We start from the raw sequence: 21,044 nt of genomic DNA on the forward strand, positions 1-21,044 counted from the left end.
CATCAAAGGCTGCTCAGTGGGAAGAGGAAGGATGCTGAACACACAGGAGGCACAGGAAGCTGCTGCCACTCTCTGTCCTAATGGGGGCCAGTGTTGTGGAGCCTGGAGAGAGCTGCGTTCCTGGAGCAGACACCACTTGACAGTCTGGAAGTTGCAGCCACTGCTGTAATGGAAGAGTGAAGCAGAGAAGGGCTGGAGTGAGATTTCCCACACTCTGATCTGAACCTGTGCCTCCCATTGTCTAAACCCACCTGTAAGGGCTCAGAGGATGAAGAAGGGCTTAGACAAAGAGCTTGAAGGAGTAGCTGCAGGGGTGGGTTACCTGGGGCATAGCAAGGGTGGGGGATGGGATGAGAGGGAGAGACAAACAAGGGAATAAAGAGTGGGCTGAAGGAGGGGTTGATGAGGACAGTAAAACAATGGGAATCTGAGGTCCATGGATGTGCTTATTAGGTTTGGAATGACGCTGGTATTCTGTGAAAAATACCCAGGTTTCTAAAGACAAGTAAGTGTTAGTGGGCCATTTCTCCCACCTCAGAGTTTTATAATACTCTGGAACATTTAGACTGTTTAAACTAGATGATCTTAAGTCACCTTGGTAAAAAATATTTTTTAAAAATCTCCTGGTCAACTGGACCTTGTGGCAATGTGAAGACAGTGTATTGAGTATACTGAGTAGATGTCAAATTGGGGACAGGAACTGTGTAGCAGCCTTTCGGGGCTTGACAGATGACTCTGTGTGGGTTTGCTGACAGGCACACAGGACTGTTTGTATGGAGGTGGTGGCAGTGGGATTTTTGCATTCCAGCTGCAGGCTGGATGGGCATAGATGTTCCCGGGGCCTGGGGTTTCGTAAACTGAATGAGACAAAAAGGCCATTGCCGAGAAAAATGATTTTCTTTTTAAAACTAGGTTTGCCCTCACAATTGTGTTCTTTTCCTTCATGCTATTCAGTAAAAATGAAATAGCAGATTATTGGAGAGTATGAGGACTGCCTGTTGGGAGTTGGCTGACCCTCTTTGTTCAGATGGTGCCAAGTTCTTCAAACAGAAGCAGCAGCCTCATGCATTGTTTGAGGCCATTTAGAACTAGAATTTTGCAAAGTTTTTCACATGTGCTCATATCCTGGCTACGAGGATTCCTAGATTCTTGAAGTGACCAATAGCTATTTAAGAGCCATTGCTGGAGGTTGCTATGCTCTCTGTCTAAAAAGACACACACCAGCTTGATCCTGAAAGAGAAAAGCTTAGACACAGCTTCTCACTCAGTCAGTGGGGTTGTCAAAGGCCCATGCTTTGGACAGTTGGTTCTGTGCTAACCTTTTGCTAAGCTCTTTGTTACCCACAACAACCACTTGAAAGATCTTTCATCATACACAAACAATGACTTTCAGACTTGGAAGGATTACATTTCTTATCTAAAATTCCATCTCATCGTCAATGGATGAGACTAGACTCAAACCTGAGGCTCTGGAGTTTCAAACTTGATGTTTTTTAGTACATTATGTTGCCTCTTACTGATTATTTGGTCATGATAAAAGCTCTATAAATCTACAGAAGTCTGTCCAGAATTTTCTTGTGTAAACTAGCTTCCTCCTCCTTACCCCAAAGCACATCTTATTTTATTTAACACCTTGGATGACCTTCTTTATAATTACTTGTGACTTTCTTTCTGCTCTTACTACACTTAGAATATTAACAATAACTCTAATGATAGAGGACATCAATTTGAAGCATCTTAAATGTGGGATGTTACTCTGCACCCTTCTCACCAACCTGGTGCTTGTTAACTGGCACTTAGTGTTTGCTTCATGCAGATCTCTTATACAGTGGAAGACCTGGGTTTATCTAAGATCTAGGATTCAAGTATGGAACTTTTTGATTGTGTGACACAATCTCTTAAACCCTGTCTCTTCATAAGGGACCATAAATTAATCACTTTGTCTTCTACTCAGGGGCTAGCATCCCGCTAATGAAACTGGATGCTTTGGAATACATTGTGACAGCTACTGAGTTAGACACTTACAGTGTCCAGTGTTCTTTCTTTTATGTATCCACTCTCCTGTCTACAGAAACTTGGGTTGTTTGTGATTTGGTACCGTTATACGCACAGCTGCTATGAACCTTTTTCTACAGTGGCATTTGAATGGGATGGGATTGTGTGGCTATCAGGTTTACTGACCTCAGAAACTGTCCAGTTGGTTTGCAGAGAGGTGGTTCCTTCTTGATTTCTCACCCCCAGGATCTGCTTCCTTGTCAACACTGGGGTTGTCATGCCTTCGAGCTGAATCATTCAGGCATCAGCATTGTTCTCATTTGTATTTCTTTGATGACTACTGATATCAAGGACTTCTTATATGTTTATTAGCTGTTTGGTTATCTAGGGAATGGTATTCAGCAGTAAAAAAAGAACAAATTACAATTTTCCACATCAGCATGAGCAAACTGCAAAACCATTAAGTTGAATAAAACATTCAGATACATTAAAAGAGGAGTCTTGCAATATGATTCCGTTTATCTCCCAGCAGATCACAAGCAAAACTAATCTGTGGTGATAGTTATTAAAATAGTCTTTGGAACGGACTGGACTTTGGCTTAATAGTGTAAGGGGACTCTGTAGGATAAAGATGGTGTTTCAGATCTTGATGAAGGGGGTCTTACGAGTATAATTCACATGTAAACCAATTTTATTTAAACCTTTGCCAGTCAATTTTTTAATTAAAGTTTTTGGATTTTTCTCTCCCACCAAACAGCAGTGGTGTTCCCAAGTCTGAGCCGTGCTCCACCCTTGGATGATCTGGTTCTGTCTTTGAACACTGCCCCTCCCTCTGGAGGTGGGAATCCCCCCGGTAGAACTGAGTACTCACTTCTCCAGTAAGCAAGTTCTCAATTCTATTAGTGAAGATGGCTCTTCTTCCCAGTGGGAATTTAAGGGGATAATTTAATTTATTGAATTCTTCAATTTTGTTCTCATAACTCCCGTTAAATAAACTACAAAGTTGGGCTTGAGGCATTTGAATAGTTCGTATTGATTCTTTCCCAGAATGTAATCTAATTCCATGATTCTGGAGTCAGCTCAGTTCTTTCTTTCCAGTGGAAGGAAACCAGAAGTGAACGTTATTTCCTACAGGGCACTGTCTTCTGCAGCCAGGCAAGTTTGCTCCAGTGGTGTGTTATGTAACCACTGACATGGGCACTTCCCTGTCTATTTGTTTGATCTTACCAAGGGATGAAACTGGTGCTCATATAACTAGCTATAATTTATTTTCAAGAAGCACAAGCTTGTTCTGAGATGAATTTTACACCCACCTTGCCGCCTAGCTTTTACCAAACATATATGATGTCAATACAGTGGAAGCTGTAGTGTGTGATTTTGTTTGTTTGTTTGTTTGGTTTTGCATTTTGGTGTTTTATTTTATTTTAACTTGAAAAGCATAGGAGAATGTTCAGAAAGGCACTTGCCCCTCAAGCATGAGGACCCGCATCCCCGAAACCCCCATAATGCCTGATGTGGGAGTGTGTGTCTTAATCCCAGTACTCCTGTGGCCACATGGGAGGAAAAGACAGGCGACTCCCAGACACTTGTGACTTAGCAGCAAATACATGACCCTGTCCCAAAGAAGGTGGAAGGTGAGGACCAGTTGGTAAGATTATCCTCTGTTCTACACATGTGCACCCACACTACACACTGCACACATGAACACACACTTACGTACACACATCATATGTAAAATTGCAGTAAGAAATACACAAATTTATTCATCTAAAATTTAACGGTTTTTAAGTGTATGGTCTTGGTGACAAGAACCTTCATACTGCTGTATTTATGTCCACCATCCATCCCCAGTGCCCTTTTCATTTTGCAGACTGGAATCTATGTCCATTTAACATTGTTCCTCTCCCCCAGCCCCTGAGACCACCATTCCACCTTCTATCTCTGTGAACGTGTCTGATATTGGCGTCTCTTACAAGTGAGATCATACAGTCCTTGACTGTTTATAACTGGCCCTTTTCACACAGTGCAACATTCTCACCATTTATTTACATGGTTTCATATGCATGCCTTTCCTTTGTAAGGCTGCATACTAACCCACAGTGCGCATAAACGGTGCTGACATTTTGTTTAGTCACTGATCCTTCAGGGACATCTGGGAGGCTTCTTTTTTTGTCAGTGATGATTATGACTGTGAGCATGTGTGTGCAAATACTGTTTAAGTAGCTGTTTTCAGTTCAGGGGATGTGCATGTAGCTAGAAGTAAAATTGTTGAAATGTGTAATAATGTAATTTTAAATTATATTTTCAGGAAATGCCAATTTGTTTGTTTGTTTTTTTCATAGTGGTTGTACCATTTAACCGCTCCCAATTATGCATGAGGATTCTGATTTCTCCAAATCCTGGCTATTTTTTTTTTTTAATAGTAGGCATCCTAATGAGGTAGTAATTCATTTGGTTCTGATTTACACTTTCTCATGACTGGTAAAAGTGAGCCTTTGTTTATTTTCTTATTGGCTACTGTGTATCTTTGTAGAAATATTTATGCAAGTTGTTTGCTTACTTAAAGAGGTCAGGGTTGGTTGTGTTCTGTTGTTGCACTGTAGAAGTTGTTCACACAGCTCTGAGCTTCCACTTACCTTCGTCTTCACACTAAGGCCTATCCTTAACTCACCTTTGCAGCTTCACCCCACAGTGCAAATAGTTTATTTTGCAATTTAACTGCAAAACATTTGCTAAGCACCTGTTTCAAATTTGACATTAGTAAAAGCAATGGGGTGCTACAGTGAAGTAAAACCGAGCAGGACCCCTGCCCTCCCCGGCACACATTCTGTTCAGAACACGAGCAACACCAGCAATCAAACCACGGCCATGAAGTACAATTAATGCCAGGAGGAGAAGCTCACAGAGGAAGAGGGAGCACAAAGTGTTGACAGAGGGGAGGGCGGGGCAGGTGTCTCGAGGCCACATGTGACTGAAGACTGAGGAGAGATGGGAGAGAAGAATGACAGTGTGTGGAGGAAAATTTCAAGGAAAGCAGGAGTACAAGGCAGCCCTTTCTTGTCCAGGCAATAATGATTGGTACTAGTGGGATAATGATTGCTGTTGTACTTACGGTTGCCAGTAATAGTTATTTTCTTTCCAATGGCCTATACGGTTTTAAATTTTTAACATTTAATTTTGAGATAATTACAAACTGACATACAGTTGTAAGAAATAACAGAGTCAGCTCAGTTTTTCCCATTGACAACACCTTTCCAAGCATACTGAAGGTCATCACCTTGACTGATCACAGTCATTGGGGTATGCCTCATGTTGTCTCCGCAAAGCCTCATTCTTTCCCACCTCCACCCTCCTCGACCTCTTAATCAACCTGCCACAATTTCTATAATTCCTTCCAGCAATGTTTTGTAAACAGTCATGGAGTTTAGAACTTTGGGGTTGGAATTTTTTCTCTCTGCCTACTTTATCCAGGTTGCTGAATGTTGTTCTTTTTTATTTGTTGAGTAATAGTCCATACTATGGAGCTACCACTGTTTGGTTCACTGTTCACTCAATGAAGGACCTTGTAGGTGTTACTAGTTTCAGGATATTATGAACAAAGCTGCTGCAAATTCTCACGTGCAGGTTATTGTGTGAACTTTATTTTGATTTCTCTGGGACAGATGCCCCGCAGTGTGATTGCTGGGCCTTATCATGGTGGTTTGTTTGGTTTTTGCAATCATCTGGATATGCTTGGCTTTCCTATACTGCTTACACTGTCAACAGCGATATGAGTCATGCATTTCCCTGCATCCTTGCCTGATTGTTGCATTATTGTTTTTTCAGCCATCTTGATCAGCAAGCAGTGATGTTTCATTCTAGCTTTAGTATCTTTCCCTAATGGCTAATTATACCAAACATGGTTCCCCTTACAAATCTCAGTTATAGGAACTTTGTGTGTTTTTCTTCCATTTTTGAATTAGATTTAAAAAACAACAACTGTTGACTTTGAAAGTACTTGATATAGTCTAGTTACTTCTTTGTTGGATATTTGTTTTGTCAATATCTCTCCCAAGTGTACCTTGCTTTCTTATCCTCTTAGGAGATCTTTCATCATGCAAAAATTCAAAATTTTGATGAGGTTCCACTTTTCAAATCTTCCTTTTATAAACTGTCTATTGTACTTAGCTTTAATGTCATCTTGCCACAAATTAGAATCTCCTGAGTGGGGGAGCCTCACGTAAAGAAGAATCCTGATTGTCTTGATTGATCTGGGAAGAACCACACAGTGATTGTGGGTGTAGCCTTCTCATCATAGTACAGATAACAGTATAACAGAAGGAAGACAAGATCATCTCACCTTTCCCTCCTTGGCCTTTCTCTTGCTGGTGAGTTAATTTGTCTTGTTGCAGCTGCTGATTCCTTAGATGATATAGAACTGGAGTTTCTAAGCTCTGACCGTGGGCTAGGGACCAGCAGATCTCCAGGAAGCTTCTGGGCTTCTAGCAACACATTGGGACTGATGACACACTCAGCCTTTGGGACTGAGCAATACTAGTTGTAGGCCTCCCTCAGTGAAAGACAGCCATTGCGGGGCTATTCTACCTACTTTGACTCTCATCCTAAAGGATAGTGTACCTACCATGCTCTTAGCTGACTTACAAAATTCTATCTATCTATCTATCTATCTATCTGTCTATCTATCTATCTATCTATCTATCTATCTATCTATCTATCTATCTTCTATCTCTCTCTCTATCTATCTCATTTATTCCATCCCTTTATAGATCCCTGAATAATACACTGTCCTTTGATATCAACTAAAAGACTTTTTTATGTATTTATAAACACTGAAGATTTTTTAGATATTTTTTAGAGGTTTTACAGTTGTGTATTTCAATTAATATCTGCTATCCACTTCAAGATTTTCTGTTTATAAAGTGTGAGGTCTAGGAAGGACTATCCCTCCACCTCAGTCAGGGATAGATGGATGTACAATTGCTTTAGGACCATTTATTGTAAAAGTGTCTTCCATTTATTCCACTTTGTCAAGAATAAACTTTATCAAAACAATAGTTAACTCGACGCTCCAAAGATAGGGCTCCAATTAGAAGGGCTCACTGTTACTCTGACAGTGGGATAGTTCTTGAGTGGTACTTGTGTCCATCTTAACTTTACACTTCATTTAAAGTACATTTCATTTTTACATAACGTTTTTCTCTGGGTTGTACTTTAGGACAAAATGTTGTAAACATAGTGCTTAATTATTCTTTTGTGGGTTTGAAATTCAAACACAAGTTAGACATTTTTCTTATACATATATATGTCTCTCTCTCTCTATATATATAGTATTTATAATAACTCATGTTTAATTTCTCTAAAACTGACACTCAACTTTTGCTCCTGTTGTATTATTTAATGTTGGAAAAATTTTTAAATATTACTTAGTGTTGAAAAAAATTAAATGTGAATATATTGCTACAACATATCTATTGGATATATCGTGCATGGCATTATATATGATGGACATAATAAAATGAATCAATTACCCTGCCACCTGTTACTTTATAATTAACTTAATTTCACATATCAGCCACAGATTCCCCTGTCCTCCCTCCTCCTACCCCCCAGCCCTTCCCCCAATCTACCTCTCCATTCCCACCTCCTCCAAGGCAAGGTTTCCCCTGGGGAGTCAGCCCAGCCTGGTAGACTCAGCCAAGGAAGGTCCAGTCTCCTTCCTACACCAAGGCTGAGCAAAGTGTCCCAGCATAGGCTCCAAAAAGCCAGCCTGTACACCAAGGACAGGTCCTGGCTCCACTGCCTGGGGGCCTCCCAAACAATTCAAGCTAATCAACTGTCTCATTTATCCAGAGGGCCTGGTCCAGTTCAATGGGGGCTCCTCAGCGATTGGTTCACAGTTTATGGGTTTCCACTAGTTTGCCTATTTGTCCCTGTGCTTTTTCCAATCATGGTCTCAATATCTCTCATTCATACAATCCCTCCTCTCTCTTGCCAATTGGACTCCTGGAGGTCCACCTGGGGCTCGGCCATGGATCTCTGCATCTGCTTCCATCAGTCACTGGATGAGAGTTCTATCATGACAGTTAGGGTGTTCGGCCATCCGATCACCAGAGTAGGTCAGCTCAGGCACTCTCTCGACCATTGCCAGTAGTCTATAGTGGAGGTATCTTTGTGGATTTCTGGGGACCTCTCTAGCACTCTGCTTCTTCCTATTCTCCTGGGGTCTTCATTCATCATGGTATCTCCCTCCCCATTCTCCCACTCTGCTCCTGATACAGCTGGGACCTCCTGGTCCCCTAAGCTCGCTTTCCCCCTATCTTTGCCCTCCATTACCCCGCACCCTCAGTTTGCTCATGTCGATCTCATCCATTTCTCTGTCGTTGGGAGATTCCTGTGTCTTTCTTAGGGTCCTTTTTTCGCTAGGTAGCCTCCCTGGAATTGTGAGTTGCAGTCTGGTTATCCTTTGCTTTACATCTAATATCCACTTATCATGTTTGTCTTTCTGAGTCTGGGTTCCCTCACTCAGGATGATTTCTAGTTCCATCCATTTGCCTGCAAACCTCATGATGTCATTGTTTTTCTCTGCTGAGTAGTACTCCATTGTGTATATGTACCACATTTTATTTATCCATTCTTCAGTTGAAGGGCATCTAGGTTCTGGCTATTACAAATAATGCTGCTTTGAACATAGTTGAGCATGTGTCCTTGTGGTATGATTGAGCATTCCTTGGCTATATGCCCAAGAGTGGTATAGCTGGGCCTTAGGGAGGTTGATATCCAATTTTCTAAGAAAGTGCTGTATTGATTTCCAAAGTGGCTGTACAAATTTGCATTCCCACCAACAGTGGAGGAGTGTTCCCCTTCCTCCACATTCTCTCCAACATAAGCTGTCTTCAGTATTTTTGATCTTAGCCATTCTGATGGGTGTAAGATGGTATCTCAGAGTTGTTTTGATTTGCATTTCCCTGATGACTAAGGATGTTGAGCAATTCCTTAAATGTCTTTCTGCCATTTGAGCTTCTTCTGTTGAGAATTCCCTGTTTAGCTCTATAGCCCATTTTTTAATTGGACTGTTAGGTATTTTGATGTCTAATTTCTTGAGTTCTTTATATGTTCTGGATATCAGCCCTTTGTCAGATGTGGGGTTGGTGAAGACCTTTTCCCATTTTGTAGGCTGTCATTTTGTCTTGTTGACCATGTCCTTTGCCCTACAAAAGCTTCTCAGTTTCAAGAGGTCCCATTTATTAATTGTTTCTCTCAGTGTCTGTGCTACTGGTGTTATATTTAAGAAGTGATCTCTGGTGCCAATGCATTCAAGACTACTTCCTACTTTCTATTCTATCAGGTTCAAAGTAACTGGATTTATGTTGAGGTCTTTGATCCACTTGGACTTGAGTTTAGTGCATGGCGACAGATATGGATCTATTTGCAGCCTTCTACATGTTGACATCCAGTTATGTCAGCACCATTTGTTGAAGATGCTTTCTTTTTTCCATTGAATAGTTTTGGCTTCTTTGTTGAAAATCATATGTTCATAGGTGTGCGGATTAATGTCAGGGTCTTCAGTTCGATTCTATTGGTCCACATGTTGGTTTTTATGCCAGTACCAAGCTGTTTTTATTACTGTAGCTCTATAGTAGAACTTGAAGTCAGGGATCATGATGCCTTCAGAGGTTGTTTTATTTTACAGGATTCTTTTGGCGATCCTGGGTTTTTTGTTTTTCCATATGAAATTGAGTATTGTTCTCTCCAGGTCTGTGAAGAATTGTGCTGGGATTTTGATGGAGATTGCAGTGAATCTGTAGATTGCTTTTGGTAAGATTGCCATTTTTACTATGTTAATCCTACCTATCCAGGTAGCTAGAGTTTTCCTGCCTGGCCCACAGTCAGGACAAATCTCTCTCACCTGCCAGTCCCACAGTCACTCAGACCCAACCAAGTAAACACAGAGACTTATATTGCTTACAAACTGTATGGCTGTGGCAGACTTCTTGCTAACTGTTCTTATATCTTAAATCAACCCATTTCTATTAATCTATAAGTTGCCACATGGCTTTTGGCTTACCGGTATCTTAATATGTTGCTTCTCCTCACGGTGGCTGGCAGCGTCTCTCTGCCTCAGCCTTCCACTTCCCAGAATTCTCTTCTCTGCTTGTCCCACCTATACTTCCTTCCTGGCTACTGGCCAATTAGCATTTTATTTATACAAAGCAATATTCACAGCATATTCATGAGCATGGGAAATCTTTCCATTTTCTGATATCTTCTTCAATTTCTTTCTTCAGTGACTTAAAGTTCTTGTCATACAGGTCCTTCGCTTGTTTAGTTAGAGTTACCCCAAGGTATTTTATATTATTTGTGGCTATTGTAAAGGCTGATGTATCTCTGATTTCTTTCTCAGCCCCTTTGTCATTTGTGTATAGGAGGGCTACTGATTTTTTTGAGTTAATCTTGTGTCCTGCTACATTGCTGAAGGTATTTATAAGCTGTATGAGTTCCTTGGTCGAATTTTTGGGGTCACTTATGTATACTATCATGTTATCTGCAAATAGTGAAAGCTTGACTTCTTCCTTTCCAATTTGTATCCCCTTGATCTCCTTATGTTGGCTTTCTGCTCTGGCTAGAACTTCAAGTACTATATTGAATAAGTATGGGGAGAGTGGACAGCCTTGTCTTGTTCCTGATTTTAGTGGGATTGTTTTGAGTTTCTCTCCATTTACTTTGATGTTGGCTGTTGGCTTGCTGTAAATTAAGGCTCTGTATTTTAACAGATGTTTATATTATATATTTTTTGTTGTTTTACTTCAGTTTCCTGAATTTTTTTCTTTTCTAATTCTGATGCTGAGAAAGTTTCCAGTATTTTATAAATTTCTACTTGGCTCTCCAGTACACCTTCTGTTACTTTTCTGACAGTATTTAAACATTGTGATATGAATCTGTGGTCTATGCTGCAGCCTGAAGCCATGTTGATGTCTGTGGGCTGTGCCACTGCTGGGGGTCATACTTGTCTGAGTGGTCTACACTGCCATCTGAGGCCATGGTGATGTCTGATATCTGTACTGCTGATGAGAGCCATGTCTGCTTCCAAGGTGCTAATGCATCCTGAGACTGTGTTGATGTCTGTGGCCCATGTTACCCGTGAAGGCCATATGTTATCTGTGGTTTGTTCTGCCACCTGAGGCCATGTTGATGTCAGTGATCCATGCTGCTGCTGGGGCCTTTTCTGGGACTGTGATCCTACTGCAGCCTCAGTGTTCATGGTCTGTGTTGTTGTCAGAAACCAGGTAGAAGCCCATGATCTGTGCCACCTTGCTGACTCTAAAGAGCAAGGAAGTTACTTTTGCAGGGATATTGGTGACTGAGATGCACAGTTGAGAAAGGGAGATGGAAGGTTTCTGTGACAACCTATATCCCCTTCCCAACCCTATGGTGGTATTTTATTTGTACTGAAATGTGATTTTAATTGTATGTTAATAAATTAATTTGCCCGGGGGTCAGAGCTATTAGAGCCATAGAAAAAGCTGGGCGGTGGTGGTGCACGCCTTTAATCCCAGCACTTGGTAGGTAGAGCTAGGTAGATCTCTGTGTGTTCAAGGATACAGCCAACAGACAGTGACGAGGCAGTCATGTGGTTGGTTTTACAACCAATGAGAAGGCAGAACAGAAAGTCTATATAAAGACAAACAGACAGGAAGTAGGTCTCTTTCGGAGAGGTCTCTTGGCTGAAGAGGCTAGCTGCAGCAGGCGGGTAAGGCTCTTAGCTCTGATCTCTTGGCTTTCTTCTTTGCATTGGTTCTGTGTTTCTTATTTAATAAGATGGTTGGTTACATCTACACAACCCCCCAAAAAGTAGCAGCCTAAACAGGAAGCCATCTTAAAAAGTGTAATAAGGATGCTGAAGGGTAGCAGTCCTCAACTTCTGGTAGAGGTGTGGGGAGGGAAGGACTCAGTTCTAAGGCCACTGAGAATTTGACCACATTTCAGCAAGTATATAGATGATGAAAATTGGACTTTTTTTTTTTTTTTGGTTGTTTGGTTGTGTGTGTGTGGGTCACAAGGAGTTGGGCATGGAAGGCCTGGGAAATGAGTGTGATCAGGATGTGTGGTATGGAATTCCCAAAGAGTCAATAAAAATATATTGAAAAAAAGTAAAAACAATCTTCAAGAAAAAAATTCTAATTTGAATGTGTGTGTAATTGCTTATAAAACATTTTAATATAATATTTTTGTTAATCTTTGAGAATTTAATACAATGTATTTTGATCATATTTACCTCCACTTCTCCCTCCAACTCCACTCAAATCCATATCCACTCCCCATCTTCCTACTGTCTCCCAACTTCATGTCCTTTTTCTTTTTTCATATAGCTTCACATAGCTCACAATTTGTGCTGTCCATATAGTCATGGGTGTGGGGTCACCCACTGCAGCTTGGTTGACCTCCCTGGACACAACTTTAAAAATAAACTGACACTTCCTGTCCTGGAAGTCATCAACTGTCAGCAGCACCTCAGTTAGGGGTGAGGGCTGATGAGCACCTCTCCCCTCTGTGCTGTGATGTTTGACCTTGTGCAGTTCCTGTGCAGTCAACCAGCATTGTCAAGAGTCTATGAGGGAAGTGCTCTTGTCAAGTCCAGATGATACTGTTTTTTCTCTGACTCCTGGCTCTCAGTCACTTTAAAATCTTTGCTAGATAATGCCTACAGTCTTGCCATCTTGGCATTGGTATTTACTGACAATTTTTGTCATTCAATTTAAGAGATTTGGGGTTCTTAATAATGATGGATAGTTTGCATGTGTGTTCGTGTGTGGAAGGGTATGTGAAGGGCAGGCCTGGGTGTTAGGTGTCTTCCTCAGTTGTTCTTCAGTTTAGCTGTCAACACAGGATCTCTGGCTGTCCTGGAGCTTCCTGATCTTGCAAGGCTAGCTGAGTCACAGGGATCTACTTGTCTCTGCCACCCCAGTGCTTGGATTACAGAAGTTTGTTACTGCACCTGGTTTTTATGTGTTTGATGGGTGTTGAACTCAGATATTCATGCTTTCATAACAAGCATTTTACTGATTAAGCCTTTCTAGCCCCTGGATGATTTTTTAAATTAAAAACTGGTGTTGGTTATTGGTTTATGAGACCATGAATCATAGTTAACTTTCTATTTTCAACAGTTTTCTCTGTCCTTCTGCCACAGAATGGAGAGGCCAGCCTTGAGATTACCAGCTCTGGGGAGAAATCTAAGCTGCCAGTTGGAGCATATTGGCATTAGAGGCAAGAGGTCTTGGCACATTTGATTGGGAGTAAGAGTTCTGGCTCCCTGCTATGTCTTATTAGTATTTCCCTGGCTGAGAGATAGAGGGGGGCTGTGGTGGCTTGAAACAAATGACCCCCAAAGGGAGTGACACTATTTGAAGGTGTGGCTTTGTTGGAGTAGGTATGATCTTCTTAGAGGAAGTATGTCACTGTGGAGGTGGGTTTTGAGGTCTCCTTTACTAAAGCTATGCTCAGTGTGACACACAGTTCACTTCCTGTTGCCTGCAGATCAAGATGTAGAACTCTCAGTTCCTTCTCCAGCTCCACGTCTGCCTGTTTGCTGCCATAGCCTGCCATGATGGCAATGGAGTAAACTCCAGAAACTGTAAGCCACCCCAATTAAAGGTTTTTCATTTATAAGAGTTGCTATGGTCATGGAGTCTCTTCATGGCAATGGAAACCCTAACTAAGACAGGAGCCAATAGAAATCCTAACTAAGACAGAAGCCATTACAGGTGAAGCTAGGGAGTGTCTGTTTCTAGAAGGGCTTCTTTTACACATCCTCAGCAGGGCAGGAAGTGCTTCTAGATTCATCCTTTGGGATCTGCTAACATTATGGTGGGGTTAGGGTTAAGGACTTGTTTTTGCAACTGTTCTCTCTCTCTCTCTCTCTCTCTCTCTCTCTCTCTCTCTCTCTCTCCTTTCTCTTTTTTAGAGTCTCAATACATAGCCCAGACTATCTTAAAGCTCTGAGTCTTCCTGTCTCAGCCTCTACTGCTGGGTTTACAAGCATGCACCACCATGGTCAACTCCTTCTGCAATTAAAGAAACAAAGTCCTGACCTCCTTAACTTTCTTTGGTTTAATATTTGCTCTGGTAGGGTAACCACAGGCTCTTCTCACAGCTTGGAGAGCATGCAAGTGTGCAAGTTGAGGATATCATGGAGCATGCACCATAGGTTGTAATGGCCCTTAAGTACAGTAGAGTTTGTGTTTTCTAGACGGTTTTCTTTTTGGTCTTGTAGCTGCTGCTTTCATGTTTCTTTTATTAAAGATTCCTGTTGTCTTCCCCGTTGGGATTTCTTAAGCCTTGCTTCCCTAGAACTCAGGCTGAGATATGAGCTGGGGGTGGGGTGGGAGGAACCATGGAGCACTCCCTGTCTCAAAGCTTTCTGAGTCCCAAAAGCCTGTCTGTGTTCTTTTAGAGTTATGTTTGTTTTACCTACAATGCCTAGGGTTTGATTTTATTTTGCAGAAAAAAATGAAAAAAAAAAACACTTACCCTATGTTTCTGTGTATAAAAGTATCTGTTTAATTTCAGAAATATAAGTCTATTTAAATATTCACTATATATTTATGCACCGACTCAGCAAGGTTAAGTAGCTTTGTGAAGAGTGTCTGTTCTGCTGACAGGACCATCTGCTCTTTTGTTTGTCTTATGCCAATAATAGAATCTACATTTGTGGAAGTCCACGGCATTCTTGTCTACCCCCTTGCCTCAGACTCTAGGTGGTCACGTCTTTAGATATAGCTATCTAATTATTTACCTATGTAGTTATCTAACCCTCCACCCCATCTCCATCCACATTCTGTTTACTCCTTTCTCTTGTCATCATCTAATGGTCTGCTCTTGGACATACTGGGGTGATTTTTCTGGTTTTTCGAGACAGTTTCTCTGTATAACAGTCCTGGCTGTCCTGGAACTCGCTCTGTAGACCAGGCTGGCCTCAAACTCACTGCCTCTGACTCCTAAGTGCTGGGATTAAAGACATGTGCCACCATCACCTGGCAACATACTGTCTTTTCAGTGAGACCTGTTGCACAGCTCCTTACAGAGAACTGGCACACCCCACAACAGAGGTTCAGGTTTTGTGGAATCCATACATACCAGAATTGGATCCTCTTATTTAATACACTATATATAACATCTCCTTTTGGTGGTCTGTTTACTTTTAATGAAATGGTTCTTTGGGGGTTTGTTGCCAGAGCTGGTTGGCAATGGAGCTCAGGCATCTCAACACAATCAGTGGGTCTGCTGCCAGGCCTTTTCCTCTCTTTGGCTGGGCATGAGCAAAGCCAATCTGCAACACCATTCTTGTCATCACCATGCACTGTGGTGTTGCCAGCAGGTGGCCTAAAGCATTTTGGTGCCTGTCTGAGGTAGTGGAAATTAAATTTCTGAATAAGGATGTTGAACATATTATTGGAGTAGGCTTTAATTATCTTCCAATGCAGCATGGGGAGGGAGAGCCTTTAACTGGTGGCTGTCATTATATGGACCTTTCTGACACTTATGAGGGGCAGAAACTGGCTCAGATGATCCCTGGAGCAGTCTGTGGCCTCTCTCATGAATAAAGCATGCCGTGTAATCACAGTGACACAGCCAACACACTCATAGATGGAGTGCTTGTTAGCCCCTCAATTAACGAGAAAAGGAAACACAAGTTTAGGCTTATTTCTGTTAGCAAACCACCACTCTGTCCAGAAAGTGTTTGGTTAATCCATGGATTCTGAATTTAGGATTTTAATGCCCACTGGGTGAAGAGATTGTCAAGAATACTCAGCTCAGTTTAAAAATAGATGTTTGACAGGAAGACTGAAGGAATGTCCACTTGTGTTTCCCTGAAATGGCAGCTTGGGAGAGTAAGAATTTATTTTCGCCATTATCTAAAAGAGATCAACTGTATGCACTCTAATTATTTTTGAATAAATGACATTTTTGTATGCTTTGTAAACTAAATGCATAAAGGCATAGGTAGATGAAAATTACCTTCCTATTTCTGTGCCCATCTGTCCAATTCTTTTCTTTTCTAGTTTTAAGCACCATAGTCTGAATTCAGTACAATTTTTTTTCTCAAGAAAAATCCATTCGTGATTTGCATACAGAATCAAGATGGTCTCCAAACCTTTAGGGCATGAGGCACAGAACAAATGTGCAGCTCTTCAAACAGGTATCCAATGGAGACCAGGGAGAGTGATTGGCATCCCCTTCCCTCCCTTAGAGGCAGTGTGCCTGCTAGCTGCCTCCTAATGAGCCACTTCCTGGACACGTGGGAGTGGGAGACGCTGCCGCACAACTCCACTCTGTAATTGGCAGGGTTTTGAGCGTTTGCTAGTTCCATGCTGGAGTTGGTGGCTGTCCCTCCCTCTGACCCAGAGATTAGTCTTTTCCCTGCCACTCCATGGCACGTCCCTCTGTATCTAGTCCTGCCTTTCTCCAGGGCTTCAGAGTTTCCTAGCCTTCTCTGAGACCCTCATTTTCCTCAGTTGATTTCTCTAGCACACAGCTTTTTCAAACTAGGTGGGAAATTTTTCTGTGTTGATTGTGTTGATGTTGGAGTCTGAGACTAATCGGCATGAAGGGTTACAGTCCTGACTTAAATTCCTGCCAGCTTCCATAGGAGGTGAATGCAGTTTAACCTGGAGAGGTTTGCGTTCCTAAACTAGCAAAAAGATTTATTTTATTTTATTTTTTAGAGATCTTATTTTACTCTATTTTGAGTCACAATCTCATCATCGTATCACGGGCTTAAAAATATTGTGCAATGAAATTGCTCTTTTAAAACTCAAAAATACCTAGAAATATGTCTTTCTTGTGGCATGTTTGAAACTGGACAGACGCAAATAAAGATAATCAAGTTGTAAGCTGAAATACCCAATCTTGAATTCAGCAGAGGTATTAATATACTGAAGAATCTATTTGAGGGACTCTAATTTCCCTAACAAAACACATGCCCTTCTGGGATATGACTTAGGGAGGTAGAGTACCAGCAAATTTCCTTGACCTCCTCTATGCCTGTCACAATGACAAATTGTTACATGGCTTGTCTGTCTGAGCAAATCCCACTGCCTATTTCAAGGTGCCATCTCTTTGTAGATTTTTCAGGAACACAAAATACCTTTTAAAAAAGACAGCAAACAAAGATTTGCCGCCACCTCAGTCCTCACAGTCATGACATAGTTGGTGATCAAGAATTCCCATCTCTTTGTACAATACCATGTTCTTCAAGTATCTGACTTGGAATGAGCGTTACCTTCAGGAGGAACACTGGGGACACATTCCTTTACAGTTTCAGGAGTTAGGAGAGATTCTTGCTTTCTGTGCTTCTTATGTTGCCTGTGTGTCTGCTCATTTGTTCTCAGAGTCAGTCATCATTTGGCATCAATAAGCCAACACAGATTGAGTGCCAACTGCATACTAGGCACTCTGCCAAGAGCTACCCATCGGGTGCTTTCCTTTTTGAGGGCTTATACTTTAGTGAGAGTGAATCATTAAACCTGACAAAGAAAGTGTTGTTTGAGCAACACATAATAAGGAAACATGAAAATTACTGATTTTGAAAAAGAAGTTGAAAATGTCATTTGGGGTAGCACAAGATGGCAGGGTAAGCTGGGGGACAACTTTAGGTAGTGAGACCAGCAAAAGTTTCTCTGAAGACATTCAAACTGAGTCTGTAGAGGAGGGAATAGCAAGTACTGAGCCCACAGAGCTGCGGAAGTGTGAGTGGGAAGTCAGAGTGTGGTGGCTCTGCCGTGTTTGGACACAACTATTTCCCTGGAGGGCCATGGGGCATCATGCAAAGGTTCAGAGGCAACAGGAAGTAAACAACAGATGGATGGATGGATCTGGGGCTTATGAGAAAAGGTGAAGTAAGATTAGAGACTGATAAAATAATTTATGTGTTATAATTGACTGTGGAATTGTTAGTGATTCTCTGATTCTCAGAGATAGAGACAGCAGGAGGATAACAGTTTTGTGGAGAGATGAGGAGGTGAAAGGGGGTGAAAAGAGAACACACACACACACACACACACACACACACACACACACACACACACACCACAAAACACCCTAGGTAGTTGACTATGGTATACCCATTTGAAAGAGTATTATTCAGCCATTAGAAGGACTGTCTCTAGGATATATAATTTAAATGGAAAATAATGTTGTATTAAGCACTGGGAGTATCTGCTATGACCAACACTATTCTAAATGCTTCCCACACATGGGATCAATGCTCAGTTTCTCACTGGGAGTGCTCCTATTATTGCCCCATTATAGTTGAAAAAAGTATTATATACTAAAACACTTGACCAACTTCCAACAACTAAACAGTGGTGGAACCTGGACTCAAGTGAGGGTTGAAACCCAGATCATGTTCTCCTGCTCATGTGCTTGCCTCTACCAGCACAGGTTTCTCTACATATGGGTAGCTGAAGTTCCATCAGGATCCTTGCCACTAGGTTTAATGATGTGGTTTAGAATGCCTTTCTCCCTAGTCCTCTCTCTCCTAAGGACATCTCAGTACCACAGCTATACAGTGTGTGGTCATGTCTTGCTTTACACATGGAGTAAGATTTTTCTGTCCTCCTTGTCCCTGAGCAGGTATTTCCTTCTTCAGTGGATAATCCCTGGGTTAAAACTACCGCTATTGCCAGTTGGTGGTGGTGCACACCTTTAATTCCAGCATTTGTGAGGCGGAGGCAGGAAGATCTCTGTGAGTTCAAGGCCAGTCTGGTATACAGAGCGAGTTTCAGGATAGCCAGAACTGTTACACAGAGAAACCCTGTCTTGAAAAACAAACAAACAAACAAAACAACAACAAAAAATGCACTACTGTCTTCATGGATCATCTCTGGAAGAATCTACAGGAAACTGAGAGCCATCACTGCTTCTAGAGGTACAGCCTTGGAGGCTCAGAAGTAGGAAACCTCATATGGTGCTACTTTCATTTAAAAAAGACCAGGAAAAGAAAGACCCCAGCTAATATCCCCTAATCCTGTTTATATGGGCAGGCCACTGCACAGGCACACAAGTGGGCCTCTGGGTCTGCAGGCAGTTTTTCATGGGAGGGAAACAGTCAACCCCACATCCAGGATGGGTTTGTTTGCCTCAGTCCCTTCTGAGGTTGTTAGAGTGAATCCTAGGCCCCATTTCCTCAGTATCTCACTGGGTGAAGATCTAGTAGTGTATTTTGGAAAATGGGGAGTGATGGCGAAGAGAACCAGAGAACAGTGTGAGAGCTTCCATCAAGGCTCTAAGCTTTGCCCTTTTCTACTTACACGGCTTCAAGCCCCTAGTGAACCCTTCACGCATCTGAATCAATGAGAAGAGTGGAAACCAGCAATCAACAACAGATGAGGGAGTGTCATCCTGTTAGAGGAGCCCAGTGCTTTGGCCTTGTGAGGCCTGAGCTTGTGGCTTGTGCAAATTAACTGTCCAGGGACCCTCTATCACATCCAACATTTTCTTAGATACAGAAATAGTCAAACTTTTCCACCTGAAAGTAGTTGAATCTACATAATCAAATTGATGATAAATTAACATGAGAAAAAAACCAACTCCACTAATTATTAGTGTGTGTGTGTGTGTGTGTGTGTGTGTGTGTGTGTGTGTGTGTGTGTGTGTGATGGAAAATGTGGAATTTAGAGAGGGGCCAGATGTTTGAGGCATAAATCCCTCTGTGCATGGGAAGGGAAGCAGGAAAGCTGTAACGACTCTCTTGTGGTAGTTAATAGTTTCTAGAAGAGAGACTGAGGTCAGAGGACAGTGGCCTGGGACAAAGTTGCTCTGGTCTTTCTTCTGTGGTGGGAGCTGAGTCTGTGTGGGTTAAGGGTCAGCAGCAGGAATGGAGGATGGCTGCTCCCCTTTGGCAGGTTTCCTCTGTGGGTTTGGGAAACACTTTCCCTATTTGCTCTCAGTCTGAACTTCAAAGTAGCTGTTTGGTGTATTGTTTTCTGAGTCCAAACAGAGGGTAACAAGAAAGAGCACCCTGGAAAGAGCACCAGGGACAAGCTTTTCAGGCCCCATGGCAAAGGAAGCCCTTTCTATATGGCCATAAAGAAAGCAGTAACATATTGGTAACTTTCCCTAGGAGACTCAAGATTCTCCTCCTTACTAGCTAGTCAATAGATCACTATACTAATTTGCATATTTTATGAAATAATAGAATAGTTTGTATAATGCAATACTATATTGTATTTTTTTCATGTGTTTGAGTATCTGGTATACTGCAGGCATTGTTCTAGCTACAGGGAGGTTATAAAGGTATAGCAATCCAGTAAGGGCCTAGCCTTACAGAGAATTGGTAATTGAGTGGGGGTATATAAGTGATAAGGAAATGAAGACCTGATGTCATTTTAGACCTATGTGAAGCTATGCCATTGGTCTGGCTTCTGAAGCTAGCACTGTGTGGATGCAGGAGTGCATGTAGTGACCCCCATCCTTAAGTGACACATTTCATTTGAAGGTATTTCAGCAGGGAGCAGAACAAGCCTTCATGGAGGCCGGAAGAGAATGCTGGGTTCCCCTGGAGCCGGAGCTACAGGCAGATGTGAACTGTTGCAAGTGAGTGCTGGGAACTGAACTTGGGCTGTATGCAAGTTTGGCAAGTGCTCTCATTCACCGAGCAGTCTCTCTAGCCCCTATGCTGTGTTATTTTATCTTTGATTTTCAGGATAATGTGGTAGGCGATACAAAGGCTAAGATGTCCATCTATCTCATCCTCTCTGGAACACAGGGATTTGTTCAATGAAACATCAAAGGGGAATGAGACCACTGATGAAAATGAAATCGAGGATCAGTTGACCTTGAAATTGAGGAGGTACCCACATTACGCAGATGGGCCCAACATAAACACAAAGATCCTTAAAATGTAAGAGACCCATATGAGATGAACTCATCTTCTTATTCATAGATAGAGAAGGAAGGCCAAGAGTCAAGGAATATAGGCCACCTTTAAAAGTTGGAAATGACAAAGAAGTTGATTCTTCCCCAGGACTTCAAGAAAAGAATATAGTCCTCTT

Source organism: Peromyscus californicus, unplaced genomic scaffold (assembly GCF_007827085.1).
Source record: "Peromyscus californicus insignis strain IS unplaced genomic scaffold, ASM782708v3 Scaffold_12__1_contigs__length_115047231, whole genome shotgun sequence".
In the NCBI taxonomy this organism is placed as follows: Eukaryota; Metazoa; Chordata; class Mammalia; order Rodentia; family Cricetidae; genus Peromyscus; species Peromyscus californicus.